This window comes from Euphorbia lathyris, chromosome 1 (genome assembly GCF_963576675.1).
Source record: "Euphorbia lathyris chromosome 1, ddEupLath1.1, whole genome shotgun sequence".
NCBI classification, from domain to species: Eukaryota; Viridiplantae; Streptophyta; class Magnoliopsida; order Malpighiales; family Euphorbiaceae; genus Euphorbia; species Euphorbia lathyris.
In genome coordinates, this window is record NC_088910.1 from 71,194,242 (window position 1) to 71,217,151 (window position 22,910).

At 40.0% G+C, this 22,910-nt stretch overlaps 1 non-coding gene across 1 annotated transcript; it reads left to right on the top strand.

Annotated features, from left to right (window-relative positions):
- Positions 1 to 12,486: 12,486 nt before the first annotated feature.
- LOC136216145 (small nucleolar RNA R71) lies at positions 12,487 to 12,593 on the top strand. Its single transcript, XR_010683138.1, has one exon. It is a non-coding gene; the product is annotated as a small nucleolar RNA R71 (small nucleolar RNA).
- Positions 12,594 to 22,910: the final 10,317 nt, after the last annotated feature.

Genomic DNA, 22,910 nt, shown 5'->3' on the forward strand with positions numbered 1-22,910 from the left:
CAGGCTGTTCTGAGCCATTGCCACGACAGAGAAGCTGGTGGGCATTATGGTGCAAGCAGAACAGTCGCAAAGGTGCTTCAATCAGGATTCTTTTGGCCAACAATATTCAGGGATGCTCGCATGTTTGTAAGTACATGTAATGAATGTCAGAGATCATGTAATATCTCAGCCAGGAATGCCATGCCCTTAAATAACATTGTTGTGTGTGAAATTTTTGACATATGGGGTATAGACTTCATGGGTCCATTCCCTTCATCAGTTGGTAACAAATATATCTTAGTTGCAGTTGATTACGTAAGCAAATGGGTTGAGGCAATAGCTAGTCCCACTAATGATGCTCGTGTGGTAGTAAAATTCCTAAAAAGGCTGTTCGCCCGATTTGGCGTCCCACATGCTATCATTAGTGATCAAGGCACCCATTTCTGCAATGCACATATTGAAAAATTAATGGGCAAGCTTAGAGTCACTCATACAATTGCCACACCATACAACCCACAAACCATTGACCAAGTGAAGATCTCAAATCGTGAGATCAAAAGAATCCTTGAAAAAATGGTGGGCAATTCTAGGAGGGACTGGTCAAACAAGCTTGATAATGCATTGTGGGCTTACAGAACTACTTATAAGATGCTAATAGGAATGTCACCCTTTCGGCTTTTATATGGAAAATCTTGTCACCTCCGAGTGGAAATGAAACACAAAGCATTTTGGGCACTAACTTTTCTGAACTTTGAGGAACAGGCTGTTGGTGAACAAAGACGCTTGTAGCTCAGTGAGATGGAGGAGTTTAGGCTGTTCTCTTATGAGAACGCGGTGAACTACAAGGATAAGACCAAAAGATGGCACGATAAGAAGATTCAGGAAAAAGTCTTCTATAAAGGACAGAGGGTACTTCTGTACAACTCTAGGCTCAGACTGTTTCCTGGAAAGCTGAAATCACGATGGTTTGGACCTTACACCGTGAACAAGGTGTTTCACCATGGAGCTGTGGAAACCGTCCAAAACGGTCATGAACCATTTAAAGTGAATGGACAGAGATTGAAACCATATCTTGAGAATGACATCCCGGGGGCAATTGACACTGTCCATTTCCAAGACCTTCCAAGAACTTAGCATCCGAAACAGGCTGTTCGCTGCAAACACCAATTGCAACAAGAAAAAGGGGTAACCCTAAACCTTTGTACCATGTTCACGTTTTGTATATATTATTTGTGTCAACATTTTTGAGTTAAATTAATTTCGTTATACCTGTATGGTCCGTGCCAGTTAACAAATGTTGCATCTCCAAGTACTATGGGCAAAAATATAAACTTGCTACCCTTCACGTAGGGATAAGTTTTAATTACTTGTAAGAAAAAGGAGGAATGAATTTCAAATTGGGGGAAATGTGTTGGCCAATTTAAATTGCAAATTTTAAAGATAAGGGCCAGTCACATCACCTTTTTCTCAGTTTACTTTTTGTACTTAACCATTGTACACCTCTCTCGGTATCTTCAAAGCAAGTAAATAGTGGTTACTGCCAAAAAGTAACCGTTTGCACAACCTCCCAAAGACGTCCTATCTCCCCTCCGCTTTTGCTGCCACACCAACTCATTACATGTGGCACTATGGGAGGTGTTGTAATAATTACGGAACTGACAACAGTCCGTTTCGAATAACTGCTAGTTAAAGGATGGGGTAAATTACGGACCCTAGTAAAACCCTTTCTTTTTCCTCTCTCTCCCACACCTTTCCCCATATCTTCTCAATAACCCTTTTGTTTAGCTATTTAGTCACCACTACAGGATGAGAACTCATGGCTCGGGTAAAGGAGTGAAAATCGAGGGAACAAAGAAGGAAACTAAGAAAGGAAAGGGGATGGCGGGCACTAGTGTGGTTGCGTTCATACCAGATGAGAAGTTAGTCAAGAAACTCTCCCAGTTCAAAGATGCAAATGTCCAATAATACTATGAAGATCTAGTGCAGTTAGAATTCGGTCCAGTGAGAACTGTTTATTGGGACACGTTGAAAAAGCTCAAACTAGCAAACCGAGTGAAAGAACGTATGGAAGCAGGCCGCTTTGGTTGTTTCTTCGAAATGAAAGAGTCTGCCTACAAAGAGCTCACCCTAGAATTTCTAGCCACCTTCAAACACAACCTAGAGATCACTGACCCTGACGAAGGAGGAAAATTCTGTTTTCGTCTCATGACTCACACACAGTGTCCGTCTCTTAACACGTTCAACCTTTTGCTCGGTGCAACAGATGACGATGACTTAGAACCAGAGGGGTTCAAAGGGGCTTTCATTGAAACCCCTGACGAATTCGGTCCTCCGATTTTCTGGCATTCAATCTCGGGCGATCCAAGTTATGATGGGAGTTCTTCCAAAGCCTCCAACATCGAGGACTATGCGACATAAGCTGGTGTTTGGGACCATATTTGTAAGAGAGAATCAAGCTACCATTCTGAATGCCGATCTGACAGCTTTATCGAGCATGTTAAGCGGGCAAAGGATGAACTTGGGCTTCTGGTTCGGTGAGTATGTCAGTGCCTTTGGACATAAGAACTCTTCCCTAATTTGCTGCGGCAGGATCGTTACTCGCATAACAGAAGCGATTGGGGTCTTCAAACCAGAAGATCGAAACAGGCTCACAGTGGTAAACCACCCTAATCAAATTGATTTAAAGAGTCTACAGAGCAAGCTGTTTGGAAGATGATCAATGGTAGATGGGTATGGATGTCGGACTTTGTCGAGTCTAAGAGAATGGAGAGCAAGAGAAAGAATGAACCAGCTGTTTCAGTCTCGTCTGAATCAGAAAAGCTGGAACGAGCTAAGGACATTGGCTTCTACCACAAATGTTCCAAGCTATCCAATGAGGACATTCTCTCCCAGTTAAATGCCATGTTCGTGCAAACAAGAACCAACAGAGACCAAATACGAGTGCTTCAGGCTCAGAATGCTCAGCTGCAAGGCGAGGTCGATGTTCTTAAGAACCTCTGTGTTGAGGAAGAACATGGGAGAGAAAGTCTGTTCGGTGCATCCATCAAAAGTCCGGTAAGACAGAAACCTGACCCCACTCACAATGTCGTCGCCTCCTCGAAAGGGGATGGCAGTATTCCTGGGAAAGATAGAGAGGTTGATTCCTCTCTTTCTCCGCTTGTCTGAGCCTCATGTGCCGCTGTCCAATTGCATCTGGTAACACCTATACACCTTCATTTTAATATTTAGCTCCCATTGTGATCATGTTATGTATTTTTCCCTATGCTTTCTGATGTTAACATTAAGGATAATGTTGTGTTTTAATTTGGGGGTGGGGATTACAAAGTTTATTGCAATATCTGAGTACCATAACATGATAAATGCTTGTACAAATATTGCAATGTTATGTTTATAGGATGCTAGCTTGCCCCCTTGAGTCTACTTGGCATGAAAAATTTTGATCCTCCTCAATTTATAGTTGTTTTAAGCTAGTTGTTCTATTCCGTGAACAACTAGTTTCTCTTTTGTAAGTTACAGCAGTAATTTTAAATTGCTAAATGTTTGCACACTTGTGTTTAAAATGTGTGGTGAACCCCAGTAGTGATTCTAGGTCCCAAAAATAGAAGTTCTAAAAAATTTAAGCGTTAACTCAAAATTCATTTGGAGGACTTTAAGCCCTAATGCATGTAAAGCCCTAAATTGTGAGAACTTGAGCCCATATTAGCATGTAAATGCGTTTATTCTTTGAGAGTGGGCTAGTACATATTGTCTCTAGAGAGAGTTTGCTTTGGTAGCCCTGTTAAACATAGAGAAATTTTGGAAAAACATTGAATGAAAAAGGCACTTAGGTATCCAATTCTATCCACCAAAGACATGATCCGTGCATTGCACTCACATTATAGGATAACCCACTTGAGCCTAACCTTTTCTTTCGTTAACTTCACCAAAAATAACCATACTGCCTTCACTTTAATCCCAAAACACCTTGAATTTGTCTCATGCCTCAGAACAAGCTGCTCTAGTTAAAGAAATATGTATTTTTTAGAAAATCTGAGCGTATAAAGATAAAATTGTGAAATAATGACATATAAGGGATGGTGATCAGGAGGGGAACCACTTTTTGAATAAATAAGAACATCTTCTGATTCATGGCACGATCGCATCGTGTGCCCAAAAAGAAATGCTTGGTTGGTTGTTTATAGGTGTGTTTAATGGGAGATTTGGGTAAATATTATGTTAAACAAGGTGTGCAGATTTGCAGGTTAAGACAAAAGTCATTTAAGTGTTAAGTACAGAGTATAAGTTGAAATTGCATGAAGACATAATTCTTCCACTTAAAAAAAAGCCATTCACTTCCATACCTTCACCTTAACCCAGCATTATAACCCGTAAAGACCTTTTGACTTTGTTTGGAAAATTTTAATCCATAGAAACATGACCAATAAGCAAATTCACACCCTACTGATGTGTGTACTAAGCTGAGGAGTGAAGTTGCATTCCCTTCCTTATGGCTATAAGGGCCATTCAAGAGTGAGTGAAACATCCCTTCTTTAGTGAGGCATTTAGGGTGAACATGTTGTTCAACTGAAAGTTGAAGTAAATCTTAAGCTTTGAGGAATTTCTGGATTTGGGAATGCAGGTTTTGGACCTGGTCTAACCGCGCTTTTAAAAGCTTCTGTGCATAAATAAAATATCGTGTTAGTTTAAGTTCTGCTGGTAGTCATAGTCTCTTCCTACCACTATTCTTGTGTTATCTCATCTTTGCTATTTTTACAGTTTTCTCATCTTATCCTGTTCTTTCTTTTCTCAATTCTTCCTTATTCTTGTCTATGTTTCAACTCTGTTTACTTGAGGATAAGCAAAGATTTAATTTGGGGGTATTTGATAGGCACATAATTGATCCTATTTAAGCATACCATATATGATAAAAATGGGGCTAATAAAGGTTTAATCTTGTGTAAACGAATGACTAATTGGTGTTTTATACAAATTTATATTGATCAAGTAAAAAAGGCTGTTATACCGCCTGTTTTGCATCTGCCAAAAGGAGAAGAGCTAGCTATGAACGAGCGGTTAATGCTGCGATCTGATGAAGGACAACGACTTGAGGAAGGGGACAGGAATAGGCGGCCAAAAGTAGCATGATGACATGATGTTTGGACTCTTGAGTGTTCAAGAGTCAAAGAAGATACCACCACTTTTAGTACCAAAACAATATCCATCTCTTTTGTTGAACAATCTTTCCATTGTAATATTTTAATTTATTTTTCGTACTCTTTTGAGATCCTTTTCCCTCCTATTTATATCGGTAGTGGAGGGAAAGGAAGAGAGACTTTTGACTGAACAATTTTGAGAGAGAAGAAGCTCTCTAGAAACAAAATGATAACTCCTTCGATGGAGTATCACAGATTAAGCTCAGGCTGTTCACTCCGCACCATGAGTGAGTAGTCGTGTTGAATGGGCTAGGCCAGCAAGGGTTGGGGATGTAAGTTATCTACTTTCTTTTTATGAATGAATGTTAATATATGTTGATGTGTTTGATGAAGTTCTTATTCGCATGACTGAATGCATCTATCTTATTGAAATATGAATGATAGGGAACTGCTTTCATATTCATGGATCTCTTATCAAACTTCCAAGACCCGAAATAGGAATATTAGGGGATTGTATTAAGGGTTTTCTAGATAGAAATGTTGTTTCACTCGTAATGCAAGAAAGAACCAACATTAAGGACGCTTAAGGTTGTAGTAAATCTTAGAATCTTAAGAATACACGAAAGTTGACTTAAGTGAGCATAAAAGTAGAGACCTTGACTTCACTATATGACATTCATGAATAAATAGGAAATAAGATGCTATAAGCAACCCGTTCCGCTTTGGCTTAGCCTGTTCTCTCTTTTTATCATAACCAAACCACATTTTCTGAGATTGAATCTTTTTTAGTATTTTCAGTAACCAGATCAAATCATTTCTCAACTAAAGAAAAAGTCACATACCATGAACACCCTGTTCCACAAGGTTTTTCTAGTAAAAATTGATCATCAATCCCTGAGGAGACGATACTCTACTTATCATTTTATTACTTGTATCTAGTGCACTTGCTAGAGTCTGTTTTGAGGACAACAATACCCAATGTTCAGTGGCTTTTGGTCCCGTAGACAGGCCAGGGTGAATAAGTCAGCAGACAGAACAATGGCTTGATGAACCCTGGCCAAAAGCGAACCAGCGAGTAAGCGATGCAAATATTTCAAGGCATAACTTTCTATACTTGAGGCTTTGGATGAACTGGGGTTGTAGTCTGTGTGGCCGGTGATGGAATGCCAGAAGGCGTTAGCATCAAATTCTTGAGGTATGTCTCTGAAGGCGGAGAGGTAGGGTTCTTCTTCTAGTTTGGTCTAGTCGACCAGGCCGAGAAAAATGTTCATCCTCTTCATTGAGCAGTTCATATGATTCCCCATCAGCCGGAATTGATAGCGCTTGTGGTGGTTAGGATAAGTGTACTTGACGTCCCTTTGAAAAGTGGAGATGAATTCCATCGTGAATTCGTGATAGGTGAACTCCTCAATAGCCAGAAATTTGCCCAAGTTTGCACCTTCAATCATCATCCTGACTTTTGCATCCAGACCAACTTCTTGCAAACTTTCCCAGCAGACTTTTCGTGTTCCACAAAGATCGGTGCTCCGAAAAGCTTCATAATTTTTCTGCTCAATCTCGTCAGAGAAAGTTAGGAGCTGCTGAGATAAGACAAGGGAGTCTTGGGTGCTAGAACTAACATCTGGTTTCTTCTCCTTGCCTTTGGTGGCGGTGGCGGACCTGGTGTTCTTGTGAGTCATGGTGTAGCAAGAAGAAGTCGTGGGTAATTTTTAGGTCAAAGACTTTGCAAGTGTGATAGTACAGTGAAGGTGGTGATTTTTATACACGAATGAGATGGATGATGAACCGTCAAGGGTGGTTCAAACCGTTTTGACCAATCACATTCCTTATTCCACCGTGAGAATATGGGATTAATTCGACGTGTTTGGGATGAGGGTTAACCGCATCAATGCTTGTGACCGTTGTGACTAGCGGCCTGCCGCCTGACAATCCCCAATTAAAGGACAAGACAGCTCGGGCAGTGGATGTCCCTTGAGTGGTGAGAAGTTGGTGGGAGAAATGATTGTTCGTACATCCATATTAGTAATTAAATATGAGCAACGAAAATAATATTTCTAAGGGTTAATACACATATTTGCCCTTGTGTTTTCTCGGAAAAACAGATTTGCCCTTAAATCAAATAAACCCACAAAACTATCCCTGAATTTTCCATAAACCTACAATTATACCCTAATCTGACGGAGCTCCTAAACGGCGATGACATTAAACCTTCTTATCTCCAGAAAAACTTCAGAAAAAAAACAACCAATCACAAACAAAAAAAAAATATGCACATTCAATTTTGATTAAAAGCAAGTTAGAAGAACAGATTGGTCAAAATTCATTTTCATAAAAGCTCAATCAACCTAATAAAATGGCATCTAAACCTCCTAATTAATCCAAAAGCAATAGCAATAGAAAACAATAAGAAACTAAATGAATTTTGATTGTCGTCATCCAATTTTTTTAGAGATAAGAAGGTTTGATGTCATCGCCGTTTAGCAGCTCCGTCAGATTAGGGTATAATTGCAGGTTTATGGAAAATTCAGGGATAGTTTTGTGGGTTTATTTGATTTAAGGGTAAATCTGTTTTTCCGCGAAAACATAAGGGCAAATATGTGTATTAACCCTATTTCTAAATAACCTAGCTATGCTTAATAGAAAAGTAAAAGAAAAAAAAATATTTTTATTTGGGTTTGAGTAGGGTGCGTACCTCCCTATGTTTATCATGGTGTGTTCAAACAATGGGTGATGCCCACTGTTCTGGGAGGTTCATGAACAAGGTAGTGTTTCAGACGATGGCCATTGACTTTGAAAATTGCTTCATCGTTGTTCTGGATATCAATTGCTCCATGGGAGAATATGCGATGTATAGTGAATGGTCCGGACCACCGAGAACGCAATTTTCCAGGAAATAGTCGCAAGCGTGAGTTGTAAAGGAGTACTTGTTCGCCTTCTTTAAAAGTCTTAACCTGGATACGTTGATCATGCCACTTATTTGTTTGTTCCTTGTATCTGAGCGTATTTTCATAGGCGAACAATCGAAATTCATCCATTTCATTCAATTGGGCACACCTGTTCTGCGCAGCAGCCTGGTCATCAAAATTTAAAAATGTTAGTGCCCAATATGCCTTATGCTCTAACTCAACAGGTAGATGGCACGCTTTCCCGAATAGAAGCCTAAAAGGGGACATTCCTATAGGTATTTTATAAGCTGTTCGGTATGCCCACAGTGCATCATCCAGTTTTAGAGACCAGTCTTTTAATAAAGAATTGACTGTTTTCTCTAAAATTCTTTTGAGCTCCTTGTTTGATAACTCAACATGTCCGCTTGTTTGGGGGTGATATGGTGTAGCTATACGATGAGTGACACCGTATTTCCAAAGAAGCTTCTCAAACAAATGGTTGCAAAAATGAGTACCTTGATCGCTTATAATTGCCCTCAGCACTCCGAACCTAGCGAACAATTGTTTTAAAAATTTAATGACCACTTTTCTCATCATTTGAGGGATATGCACTTGCTTCAACCCATTTTCTCACATAATCAACAGCCACCAGGATATATTGATTTCCAAAAGAGATTGGGAATGGCCCCATGAAATCTATACCCTATATGTCAAATTTTTTGCAAACAACTATGTTGTTTAGGGGCATAGCATTTCGTGCCAAAATATTACCTGTGCGTTGACATTCATTGCATCTCTGAACAAACCTTTGGGCGTCTTTGTAAATGGTGGGCCAACAGAATCCAGCTTGAAATACCTTCGCGGCTGTTCGGTTTGCTCTAAAATGGCCACCAGATTCTGATGCGTGACATTTGTCTAAGTTTTCCATACCTTCCTCCTAACTCACACATCTTCTGAGCAATTGGTCTGCACATAGTTTAAACAAGTGAGGCTCCTCCCATATATAATATTTCAGTTCCGAATAAAACTTTCGTTTTTTATTTGTGGAATATCGAAATGGTTTTATTTTGCAAGCCAAGAAGTTAGCAATATTAGCAAACCAAGGGAGTGTGGAAATCACAAACAACTGTTCATCAGGAAAATGATCGAGGATCTCTGGTTGTTCGATCTTTGTTGTGGCCTCGATCCTGGATAGATGGTCAGCTGCCAGATTCTCGGAGCCCTTTTATCCTTTATCTCCAGATCGAATTCTTGCAGGAGTAACAACCATCGGATCAGCCTCGGCTTTGCATCCTTTTTAGCAAACAGGTATTTCAACGCAGAGTGGTCGGTATAGACGGTTACTCTGGACAACACAAGGTACGAGCGAAATTTGTCGAACGCATAGACCACAGCCAGCAGCTCTTTCTAAGTGGTTGTGTAGTTCTGTTGAGCTTCGTTTAAAGTTTTGCTGGCATAGTGTATAGGTTTGAACTTCTTCTCAACTCGTTGCCCAAGAATAGCTCCTACGCTTATATCGTTGGCATCGCACATTAGATCGAATGGTGCACTCCAATCTAGTGAAATTAGTATGGGTGCATGTCCTTCAACTGTGTGAATGCCTGTTTGCACTTCTTATCCAAGATGAAATCGACCTCCTTGTGTAGTAGTGCAGAGAGTGGCTGTGCGATCTTGGAGAAATCCTGGATAAACTGTCTGTAAAATCCAGCGTGTCCCAGGAAACTTCGAACATCCTTGACGGTTTTGGGAATAGTCAGCTTCTCGATTACTTCCACTTTAGCTCTGTCAACTTCCAACCCCTTACTTGATATTTTATGGCCTAACACAATCCCTCCTGTTACCATAAAATGGCACTTTTCCCAGTTGAGGATTAATTGTGTTTATGTGCATCTCTCCAGAACAGCTTCCAAATTTTCTAAACATGCTTCAAATGTCATTCCATAAACGGAGAAGTCGTCCATGAAGATTTCAACTATTTTTTTGATCATGTCATGAAATATGGCCATCATACATCTCTGAAATGTGGCGGGAGCATTGCACAATCCAAATGGCATGCGTTTGTAAGCGAAGGTCCCATATGGGCAGGTAAAGGTGGTATTCTCTTGGTCCTTGGTGGAGATGTGGATCTGATTATATCCAGAATACCCATCCAGGAAGCAGTAGAATTGAGAACCAGCTAGTCGCTCCAGCATCTGGTCGATGAAAGGTAATGTGAAGTGATCTTTTCGTGTTGCTTCGTTCAGCTTCCTGTAATCGATGCAAATTCGCCATCCTGTGATTGTTCTTGTAGGGATGAGCTTGTTCTTTTCATTTCGGACCACGGTGGTTCCTCCTTTCTTTGGAACAACTTGTACAGGACTGGTTCATACACTTTCTGAAATTGAGTAGATAATTCCTACTTCGATAAGCTTTATGAATTCCGCTTTGACTACTTCCTTCATGTGAGGGTTCAGCCTTCTCTGTGGCTGCACAGTTGGTTTGTGATCCTCTTCCATTAAAATTTTGTGCATACAGATGGTTGGACTGATCCCCTTTATGTCTTCAATCTTCCATGCTAAGGCTTCCTTATGCCGCCTCAGGATATTTAGTAATTGTTCTTTCTGATCCTTTGTTAGTGTAGTAGAGATAATCACTGGTCTGATGTTCGACGGATCCAAGAAGGCATAGTCTAAATGATCGGACAAAGGTTTTAACTCTAGACATCTCGCTTCCTCTTTCTTTCCTATGTTTGGCTCTGGAAGGATATCCTCTTCTTCTTCATCAATGCTGCTTTTAGCGGTTTCCTCATTATGTGCTAATTCGAACAATTGTTCCGCTTCTTTATCCTTCTCTACATCGTATTATTCCTGCAAAAAGAGACTTTCGTCATGTGTATCGAGGAAGTAACACGCATCACCAGAGGCAGATGCATATCGAACAACTTCATGCATTTTAAACACTACTTCTTCATTATTGATTTTTAGGATAAGGTGTCCCTTATGCACGTCAATGATAGCTCTTCCAGTTGCTAGAAAGGGTCGTCCCAAGATTATTAGGACTTCCAAATCTTCAGCAATATCCATTATTACAAAATCAACAGGTAAAATAAAATTTCCAACCTTAACCAGGACATCTTCGACTATGCCTTTGGGGTATCGGATTGATCGATCAACTAGTTGAACCGTGACCTTTATAGGTCTTGGTTCTCCTAACCCTAATTGTATATAAATTGAATAAGGCATAAGGTTGATGCTAGCTCCTAGATCATATAGAGCGTTTTGAATAGTGAGTGTTCCTATTGAACGAGGTATAGAAAAACTCCCTGGATCTTTTAGCTTCTTGGGAAGCTACTGTTTGGCTTGTAGGATTGAGGAGCTATCTCTGTTCAGTTGTACCATAGCTACACTTTCCAACTTTTTTTTGTTGGTGAGTAGGTCTTTTAGAAACATGACATACATAGGCGTTTAAGATAAAGCTTCGATGAAAGGTATATTGATGTGCAGTTTTGTCAGTTGTTCCATAAAGCTTTTGTGTCGCTTCTCGCAGTTTTGCTGCTTCAATCGTTCCGGGTATGGTACTCGTGTTTCGTATTGAGGCGCAACTGGTTCGTCTTCGATCAACTGTTTATCTTTCTTATGTTGGGATGCATCTGTTTGCACATTTGGCTCAGTTGTTCTTCCTGCAGTAGATTTATCAACAGTATTAGATAATTCCTTGCCTCCTCTTAAAATAATAGCATTTACCTCTTCTTTTGGGTTGGTCACTGTGTTGCTTGGGAGTGCGCCTTTCTCTTTTGAAGATATGACCGTTGTAAATTGTTGCATTTGAGTCTCAAGGCTCTTTATGGATGACTGTGTCTGCTTCATGAACTACATCATCATGGACTCCAAATCAGGTTTTCCTTCTTGTTGAGCAGATGGTTGCCTTTGATATTGTTGATTAGATGTGCTGCCTTGTTGCGGCTGATAGGTTGTTCGTTGGTTATCATGCTTGTATGGTTGTTGAGCAGCTGGTTGCCTCTGATTATCCTGCCATGAAAAGTTAGGATGGTTTCTCCAATCAGAGTTATACGTGTTCGAATAAGGATTAGGTGGTTGTCGAGTGATGAAATCGCATTGTTCTTGCATGGATGCTCCTGGTTTGATTCCCGGAAAATCGATTGATTGTGAGGGCCGCTACAGAAATCATAACCATCAGGTGATAGTATCTCAAAAGGGGTAGATGGTTGTGTGTTAACTGCGGAGACATTCATCTTTCCCATTATTTTGACCAGTTGTTCCATCTACGAGGAGAGTCTAGTGATAGCCTCGCTATTTGCATTGTTCGTAACCCTCTTTCCATCACTTCATACTAAGTGCCAGTTATAACTTGTGTTGACAACTCTTTCAATTAGCTCGTATAATGCTTGAGGTTCAAGTTCCTCTAGATTTCCATTAGCAACTGATTCAATCTGGATCTTGTACGCGTTGGTTACTCCATTGTAGAAGTTTTGAACTTACATCCACATGGGTATGTCATGATTTGGTACTCTTCTCAATAATTCCTTGTATCTCTCCCATGCTTCGGATAATGATTCATCTTCCTCTTGGAAGAAATGTGAGACCTCATTCCTTAGCTTGATTGCTTGTCTGGGGGGAAAATATTTCATCAGGAATAGTGTAGCCATTTCCTCTCAATTTGTGATAGAACCTGGTTGTAAATTCTTCAACCAATTCTTCGCCTTATCCTTCAAGGAGAAGGGAAATAGCTTGAGTCTGATCATCTCATCACTTTCGTTTCTATGGGTGTGAAATGTGTTGCACATTGTGACGAAGTCTTGAATGTGGGCATTTGGATCTTCATTTGGGTATCCACCAAACTGCACAGCTATTTGTAGCATTTGAATCATTGAAGCTTTCACTTCAAATAGGCGGTTTCCTTCATTTGGTATCACAATACACGATGAATAGCCTTCAGTGGATGGTCTGGAATAGTCCTTCATCTGCAACCTCTGGTTGCCATTGTTGTTATTGTTTCCGTTAACTACGTTGTTTTCAACATGACCCTCCTCATGGTTCTCTGGTTGTTCAGGATATGGTATTTCGTTTTCACAATTCATTCTAGCACGTCTAGCTTGTCTGAGTAGTCTTCTTCTTTTTCTATAGGTTCTCTCGATCTCGAGGTCCACGGGGAGAATAGGAATACCTGCTCTTCGCATAAACAGCTAAAAATCGAAACACAAAAACTGGACAAACAGGTGGTTATCGGGTAACAAAATAAGCATACAAATTCTTCCAATCTTAGATTAAACAATCCCCGGCAATGGCACCAAAAACTTGGTATGTTGAATATGGACTCTAGCAAGTGTACTAGGGTAGATGTAGTGTTGGTAAGACCAAGTGTTGTATTCCACAGGGATTGAAACTAGTTGGTTGAATAGTTGCCTTAAGTGTTAGATATCAAAAGGTTGGTTGGTTTGGTTTGATTAACACTAAAATAAACAGACAAAAATAAATGCAATGATAAAATTACTAACCCAAGATGAACAAGCACAACCCTAGCCCTACGCCTACGAACAACTGTATTTAGACTATTCCCTCTTAATGAAGTAAAACCATATTCCTGATTTGGGTATCTTCCTCTTTTATCACTAAGGCCCGGTGTCTCATTTCCAAAGATTCTAAGCAAGTAAAATCAACCAAGTGTCCTTGGGTTAATATACAACCAAGCATTAAGAACCAGGAAGCATTCATAAATGAAACCCCAATATATGGTTGTTTTCGTGTCCGTCCACTACAATACATGCCAAATAGCTATTTCTATTACGTCGGAGCACCGTCGTGCCATCTTCGGTAACTGGAATATAGATTGGATCCTAATCTATTCTTTAATGCATACTTTTGACAATCATTCATGGATGGAAATACTTCATTAATAAAAAAGAGTTACTTACAGTCGCCGTTTAATGGCTGGCTAGGCCTGCAAAAGGAATTACTCACTCATTGAAATGAGCGAATAGCTTGTTCTTCCCAAAATCATTCTTCCGACAATAAGCATAAAAACAGAGAGAATAAATATGATGGTGGCGGAAAACAAGGTGCCCTATTATATAAGACTACTGCCGTATTTATATGTTCCAAAAACAAACCCTAAAACAAAAGGGTAAAAAGTACTAAAGGTAAATACAAAGAAAAGGACAAATGAACAATCTTCCTACACTTGGCACAAGATGGAAGCTGTCTTGATTTCCACATTTTTGCTCTCTTTCTCTCCCCTTTAGCTTGCTCGACCCGCGCGTTTATCTGTTTTTTCCAAGTTGACCCGTTAATGCCGTTGTTTATGCTCTTTTGTTCTTCTGGTAGCCTGTTCGTGAGGATTCCTTCTTGAACTGTTATTTCTGCCTGTTTCTTTCATTTCTGGTTGAAAACTATAACTTTGAAGCTCTTTTCCATGAATGTTCAGCCTCTTAAACTTGCTCATTTCACTCGTATCAACAGGTGTATGGTATCCTAACACTTCAGAGTTCACACTTCTTGGATACACTGATGCTGACTATGGACAAGACAAGCTGGAACGAAAAAGTACCTCAAGAGGGTGTCACTTTCTCGGCAACAGCCTGGTGTCTTGGTTCAGCAAGAAGCAGTCATCACTAGCCCTGTTTACCACTGAAGCTAAGTACATTGCTGCTGGAAGCTTGTTGCTCAAGTCCTCTGGATTAAGCAGCAGCTGGATGATAATGGAGTAAAGACAAAAACCATTGAAGTCAAGTATGACAACAAGAGCACTATTGACCTATCTAAAAATCCAATCCATCACAGTAGAATGAAGCATGTCAGCATAAGACATCACTTCATCAGAGATCATGTACTAAAGGGAGAGATCAAGCTGACCTATGTTCCAACCGAGGAGCAGCTTGCTGATATATTCACAAAGCCTCTAACTCGTGAGCAATTCTGCGCGCTGAGAGAAGCAATAGGTATGTTCAGTCCTCTTCAATAATATTGAGTATAAATTGTTCTGAGTGAGAAACTGACTTGCATGCCTTGAGTTCATACTGAGTAAATGACACATATTCTAGGGTTAGCACGCACACATAGCTAATTCCTAGGATGACATCATCATCATCATTACTTTGTGTCGTAATTAGCATTAGTGGTTCAACTTCTGACCGTTAGGTTCTGACCTCTCACCTCACTCAACCTCGGCTATAAAAAAAGGGCAGAAATTACTCTCATTTCTCTTTACGCTTGAAAAGTCGCAATCTCTCTCTCTCTCATTCCTCTCTTCTTTTTGGCAATTCGTTCTTCGCTCCTCACGAACACCATGTCTTCAGACGGAAGAACTTCATCCAGTTTCTCTGACCAGTATGAGGATCGATCATCTGACATAAATCCTTCCTCACTTGAGGAGCAGGTTGACTATGAGATGTCAACTGAGCATCAATCCAGTCAGCAACACAAACAAGATGAACCAATTGAGCATGAAACCCAGCTCCATGAACAAACTGAGCCTCAAAACCCAAACTGAACAAACTCAAACTAAACAACCTCAGACCACCACTGAGAAGGATGCTGAACCATCACATCCAAAGCCTAAGGCTAAGGCTAAGACTGCTGACAAGACACCTAAGCTACGAGCCTTCAAAACCATATATTCAGGCCTTGATAAAATCACGAACCCTCAAGTTCATATGTCTAGATGGTTCTTAGTTGAGTTCCTCAAGACCGCTGAGCCATTTTGCATATGGATTTCTCAGCTTAGCTGGACTACTTTATTCGGTCTTCCTGGACTGACCTACCCATATTGGTCAGGGAATTCTATGTGAATCTAAAAATGGCTGATGACGATTGTGACCATCTAGTTAGCACGGTCAAGAACACTGAAATCACCATTATACCTACCTTTCTAGCTGGCATGCTGAAGCTAAAAAAATGAGGGTACTCAGTTGCGCTGGGTCGGGGATGAAAAAGACGTTGCTTACAACAAGGAGTACTGTAAACCAAAAGGTTTTACTGGAGAATTCTCTGCCACTTCTCTTACTCAGCCTCAGCAACAGGTACATTACCTCATCACCAACTTCATGTTCCCCAAAATCAACTCAACCACCTCCGCATCAAATTTTAAGCAGTGTCTCATCTGGCACATGCTGGAAAAGAAACCACTCAACATGCCTGTTTTCTTGGTGGGTGCACTACAACAGACCATTGTGAAGCTGAGATTGGGATCACTCATCACAGCCATCCTCAAGCACTATAAAATTGAGTTTGAAGACAAGGAAGCTGAAGAAGGCACGAAGATCGCTGCTGAGTGTCTCCAAACCCTTGCACACAGCAGAGTTTAAGTGCCTGGAAAAGGTAAAGGCAAGAAAAATGAGACCGCTAAAGCTGTTAAGCCCAGCAAGAGCAAGAAGCGAAAGGCTGATGAGCCTAAATCACCTGAACCATCTAAGTCCCTTAGAAAGGATGTCACCAAAAAGGTCAGAGAGTCCAAGCCAAGCTCTGAGCCTTCGCCTGCTGAGGAGCAGTAAAAAAGGCCCGGCACTCAGCTATCAGAGGATGAGCAGCCTCTGAAGAAGAAGGCCACAACCATCAAGCTCAAGCCATTGACTCCTTCGCCGCTGGCCATTGCTATTCCTAAGGATACTCACTTCCTCAAAACGCAAGGCCAGGCTACTGAGGTCACTCCCGTCTCCACTACTGCTCCATCTAAGGAGATACCTGTGGTCGTCACTGTTCCCTCCACCACTGATCCATCTACTAAACAACATGATGAAACCACTCATACTGAGGAGGAACCAACTCAGACCATCCTCACTCCTCCTCCATCACCAACAAATATACCTGCTTCCTCCCCTAAATATAAAACTCATCACTCGAAGAAGGAAAAGTGGTATAAGAAAAAGAGCACAAAGCCTAAGGTCCATTTTGTTGATGAAGCAACCCATACTGATGACCCCGCTCTTGACCCATCCAACATTGATATCTCCTTCCCATTCTTTGAAACTGGAGTCCCTCTGACTAATAACCTAGTCATGGAAAATCAAGCCTTTGTATCTACTCCAAAGGAACATGCCTCCTCTGAACCCAAATTGGGCGAAACTGAGTCATCTGAGCATGCACCTATTGACTCGGCAATTCCTATCTCTAGTCCTCCCACTCAGAATAGATCCTCAGGACAAGACAAGGAACCGGCCGCTGAGACTACCGTTGACCCAGAACATATAACTCATTTGCCTTCATTCATCAACTCCACTGAGGACGGCAAGAAGCTTCTTTAGACTGCCTTCGACTTGGTGAATGATATGGCTAAGTCTCATACCACTACCTCCACTTCTAATCCTCCAACCGCTGAGTCCACTCCACTAAGTGAGACCATGCAACTACTGAACGAGCTCAACAACATAAAGAACATCATGAACTCGTTTACTGCTTTGGTCTCTCAGCAATGCTACTCAGCGTTTACTGATCGGTTGGCGACACTATAGCTCATGATGATCCAACACATGGATTGTCTTGAAGCCAAGATTCAAGCTCTATCCACTGCCAACTCAACTGTTGTCACCTCATATCAAGCCAACTCCCATTTCCAACAGTTGAGTACTGAGCTTTCGAAAGTTCAGCAGACAATCACTTCTTCCTCTAAATGCACCGTAGATCAAATTGTTGAGGCCATTTGGCTTCTCAACATCAATTGTGCTGTCATGGAAGTCGTTGACAAGAAGACCTCTGCCATCTACTATAACACTAAGGAAACCCATCGGCATGTCCAACAACTGTCCCACCAACGCTGGAGTCACGATAGTGCTGTGCTGAGCCTTCACCAACAGTGCATTTCTCAGCTCGCTGACTCAATGTCTTGGCACACTAAAACATTCCAATTCTTGATCAACTACATGAGTGCATCTGGTGTTGTGCCTTCATCTCAGATGAACGTTGGGCTGTCTTTATTCAATGGACTCTCCGCCAGTTCCAGTAAGCTCAAAGAGCTCAAAGAGTTTTCAACTCAACTCTCGACTAGCGTAGTGGCTGGACAATCTCTCCCTTCTACCTCTCAACCCAGTACTGATGCTGGCAAAAAGGGGGAGAAAGAAAAAGGAAAAGCCAAGGAAGAACAACATAGGAGTACTCAACAACATACTTCTTCCTCCAGCCCTAAACCTAAACCTCCAGTAGTAGACTCTGAGCAACAATGGCAACAACAGCAAAAGAAATCCAAAATCGTTCAAGTTAACATCAAGAAATAGATATAACTCTTAAATAAAACTTCTAGATCTTTTTGTTTAACTTTATAACTGCTGATGTGCTTAATTGTAATCTACTGAGTTGTTTTAATTGAACGTATGCTTATGTCTATACTATGTTGATTACGCTTCTTAATCTCATTGCCTCTGTCTAAATATCTTGACTTGCTTATAATTACTATACACCTAAAAGATATTGAACTAATTACTCAACAACTCAACCTAAGAACATACTAAAATTCATTCAAGTATAAATCTCTGAGTACTTTAACTCAGTGACCTTGATAACTCAATATCATTCTCAACTCTGATACCTGATTCTGACAAGTATCAGGACTAAGTGAAATGAACATGCTCTTAAACTGACCTGCTTCTGACCTAGAACTCAGCTTTGCTATTGAACCCTAAACTGTCTAAAGCAAAGTTAAGTCAATAAGGCAACCCTTATGGGGGAGAACTCAGAAGCAAAAGTAAGGTCAGTGATGCTCATAAATTATATAGCATTTAATAGGACAAGTGTATCCTATCGCAACAAGTAATAATATGCTAAGCACGAGATCGAACATAAGGACTATTCGTTATAATTGGTAAACCTACCTAGGTTGATCTAATTGTTTAGAGGGTTGAATAAAAATTGGGGTTTGTTTACTTAACTAATTGAATTAAAATACCAAAATAAACAATCAAAATGGGTAGAATGTGAATCAATGGAGGGAACAATCTAGGATGAGGAATCCTTTGATTAAATCCTATGTATGATTTAGGGGGTTAAGGTTTACATTTCGTTGTTAATTGACGGTAATCACCCTAACAAGAAATATGAACGTGATCAAGATCCATATAACCTATTTACATGCATTCACTTAATAGCTTGGTTAGGCAATATAACCTAGGTCATGCAAAGCATTGAGTTCTCTGGTGATTAAGACTAAAGTCGTAGCCCAACCACGAAGCCGCACTCCTAGTGTCCTAGCGAGGTCAATTCATGCAAATTCAGACTAGATAATCTCCTATAGGCCTCATATCTATCTATAATCCTATCTCTTGACAGCCTCAAGGCACTAAGCATGCATAAATTGATCAATTGATAGTAGTCACATAAACCCTAGGTCCCTAAACATACATAATCATACAATCAACCTCATCCCCGTCCAGATTGGATGGGAATTAGTTCATAGGCAAACCAATCATATCATCAAGGCAAATATGGACGATAAATGACATCTTCAATTAATTGTAAAGATAAAAGATAAAATGGAAAGACAGATCTAAAACCCATTTTGTCGATTCTGATTACAAAATAGAAGATCAAGCGCTTCTCCCGTTAATTGTTCTTCAATAAAATGAAATTGCAGAATTAAAGCTAGTCTAAAAAGCTGGAAAAGTGTATCTGAAAGATAAAACTGAGCTAAAACTGACTAGAAGCTCCATAATAATTGATATGAATGTGATATCTCCCTATTTATAGAGTTAGGGGGAAACCCCTAATGCATCGAGGGTAAAATAAGCAATCTACAACGTTTTTGGTGTATCCTGGGAGCAGACACGTGCATTTCAAAAGAAGGGAAGGTGATGGGAATGCCTTCCCCGCCTCGTCTCACCGAGACAGGGCTTGTCTCGGCGAGACAATGTGTTATCTCGGCAAGACAGTGCTTGTCTCGCCGAGACGACACGCCCAAACCCCCGAATCCGGCATTTGTGCTTTTAAGGTCCCTGAAGAGTCCGAAAGTTGCTCTAATGGTCCCTAAATGGTCCAAAAATGCTCCAATGGTCCCTGGTCTAGACTGAAAATGCTCGAATGGTCCCCCAAGGTCCCTGAAAACACTAATCATGCCATGAGAAGGGTAAAATATCAAAAATAACTCTAAACTACCAAATTAACACCAAAATTAACCAAAAACTAAATTAAAACACGCTAAATTACTGCTAAAAAATACTATAAACTAGGGAGATATCAGTCAGCAATTATGGGGGAGCCTTGTGTTGTGTTAAGTTTAATATTTTTGCCAACATCAAAATTGGGGAGTTTGTTGAAACATATTTCCACAATGATTTAGATTTGACAAATCTAGTTAAAATTAGAATTAAATCCTTAAGATAAATTTCCAACACATTTAATTTAAAGTCTTTGATTTATTATCACTAATGTGTTTGTTGAGTATTTTTGGAGTAATTAAAATTATAAGTGCAAAAGATATCAAAGACAAAGCCCAAGTCAATAAGCCAAGTCAAGGCCCAAATAAAGTCAAACGGATCAAAAGGCTTTTGATCCACTCAGCCAAGCAGGAAGAAGGATCCAGAAGAATGGCCAATCCTTCACAACAAAGGTGCTGAGTTCAATGGACACGCAGACAAGGCAAAAGTTGACTTGATACCTTAGGGACAAAGGCTATCCAATTGAGGAAAGGTTCAGACGCAACAAAGAAGCTGTCGCTCCACTGTCTAGGAATCTTTGCCTAAAATGGAGAGACAATCTGATGCTTATTGACTAAAGCAATTGAAGCACTAATCAAACAACATAGAAGACTACGTTCCTATTGACCATAACACTGAGCACTAAGGACGAAAGGGACAGTAGAGCCATTTCCCTCCAACAGTTATTTCGAAATTTGAAATGATCGATGGCTTCAAGTGTCACTATAAAAGGCTTTCCATTTGCTTCAATCGAACTTGATCTTCAACAAGCTGAAACTCTGAGCAAATTCATTCTTGAAGTTCCCTGCAAAAGCAAAGCAAAGTCATTTTACACCAACTCTTATTTTTGTGTAAACAAATAGATTAGATCTTTCAAAGTGTTCTTTGTTATAGAATGAAAACCTTATCAATTATCAAATTGTTAGGAGACTCTGAGTTTCTCGGTATTTAGCACTCAGAGGTAGATAGTGTTGAGCATAGGTTTATAGAGGACGGTACTTTGTAACTACTCGCTGACTATTGTAAGGGGTTTATGCTCTACCCAAAAGAGCTCAGTAGTGGATTAAAGCTCGGAAAGATTCCGGGGACTGGATGTAGGCAGGAGGCTAAACCAGGATAAAGCTGCTGAGTAACATTTTCTATCCCTTATCTCCTTTATCTGCTTGCTTTTATTTTTGCATAGTAAACGCTTAACTTAAGTTTGTGTGATCTGGTGCTGAGTTCAGGAATAGAATTCCAAGTGTTATTTTCTGACTCAACATTGGAAACAACCTTAGTTGTTGATCGACTAAAGCTGCCTCTGACCATACCCAATATCATTGCGCTATAAATTAAAGTGAAAAACTATAACTCACAATGGTAACAAGTCAGCCTCAATACTTAAAATTTTAAATAGTTCCTTTAACTCCCCCCCTAGAAACTTATTCTCATATCACAATGGACCAACAAGAAGATCTTTCCAAGTCTTTTGAGTTCTGATGATGTTGGTGAATCTAGCATTCATGTCAGATATGCCTTCACTTTCCTTCATCTTAAATAGTTTATAAAGTCTCATATTCTCATTGACTTTGGACTCATTGACCTTGCTGGTACCTTCGTATGTGACTTCCAGCTTATCCCAAATCTCCTTTTCCGACTCGCATCTTGAGATTTTATTGAACTCTGCTGCATCTAGAGCACAATGAAGCATATTGATTATCGAAGCGTTATTCTGAAGCTTCTTTAAGTCATCCTCTGACCACTTATCTTCAGTCTTCAGAGTCTTAACTCGTTCAACTGTTTCATAAGGTTCAAAGGGGCCTTTTACTATTGCCAGCCAGGCACTCATGTTCTGTGCTAGGATAAAAAATTTCATTCTATTTTTCTAAAATGTATAGTTTGATCCAAAGAACAATGGGGGTCTGGTTATTTCCAATCCTTTTGGGAGGATTTGAGGGGTCTCATTTCTTAGAAGGAAACGTGTGCTATTTACTGCCATTAGGGATCTGGCTCAAGATAGTTATATCTTAGTCAACATGGATTTTTAGGGTTTGATAGCACTTGTTGGTCCCTTGTGAGATAGAGTCTAGTTCCAAAAGTGGGTGGGGGGTGAATGGAACTATAAATAAATTTAAGGCTTTATAAAATTTTCACACAATTAATCTAATAGCACAAGGCAGCTCGGAATCAGAGGCAAACTTTATTTGCTGTATTCAACAGAAACAAAGCTTGATTTTGCTTCTGAACATTAAACACTTAGGCCACGCAACTGGGGTATCCTCGATGTGACTTGATTAAATACAATTTTGAGTATAATAGTCTGAAGCGCAAGTTAGATAATTTTAAGCACAAGGAAGGGAGGCTGTGGCAATTTCATAAATAAATAGAAATTAAAAAAAAAAACGTGCGGGGGCATCATGGTAATTTCACGGGCTTGTATAAATATCCCTCTGGAACCAGTTTTATGTAGCATTCTCATTTCTCGGTTTTTAGTCTCACACCCTAAGTATACTTCCTCCTCCTTTTCCGATCATTTTCTTCTCGGTTTTTTCCCTGATTTCCTTTTTCCGGCTCTCATTTGTTATTTCTCATTTTCTGCGTAAGTTCCTCCATACTTTTCGTGCATTTTTTTTAAGTTTTTGTAGTTATTTTCCATGGAAAAGGTTATGGGTTTGAGTAAGTTTTTTTCCTTTGTTCGTGTTAGATCTTGGATTGTTCCTGTTCTCAGTTTATTTGTTTAGATTTTCTTTTTAGTTTATGTATTTCGTTTTAGTTTTGTTACTCATTTTCTAGGGTTTTGTGTTATGTTTTTCAGAAATTTGT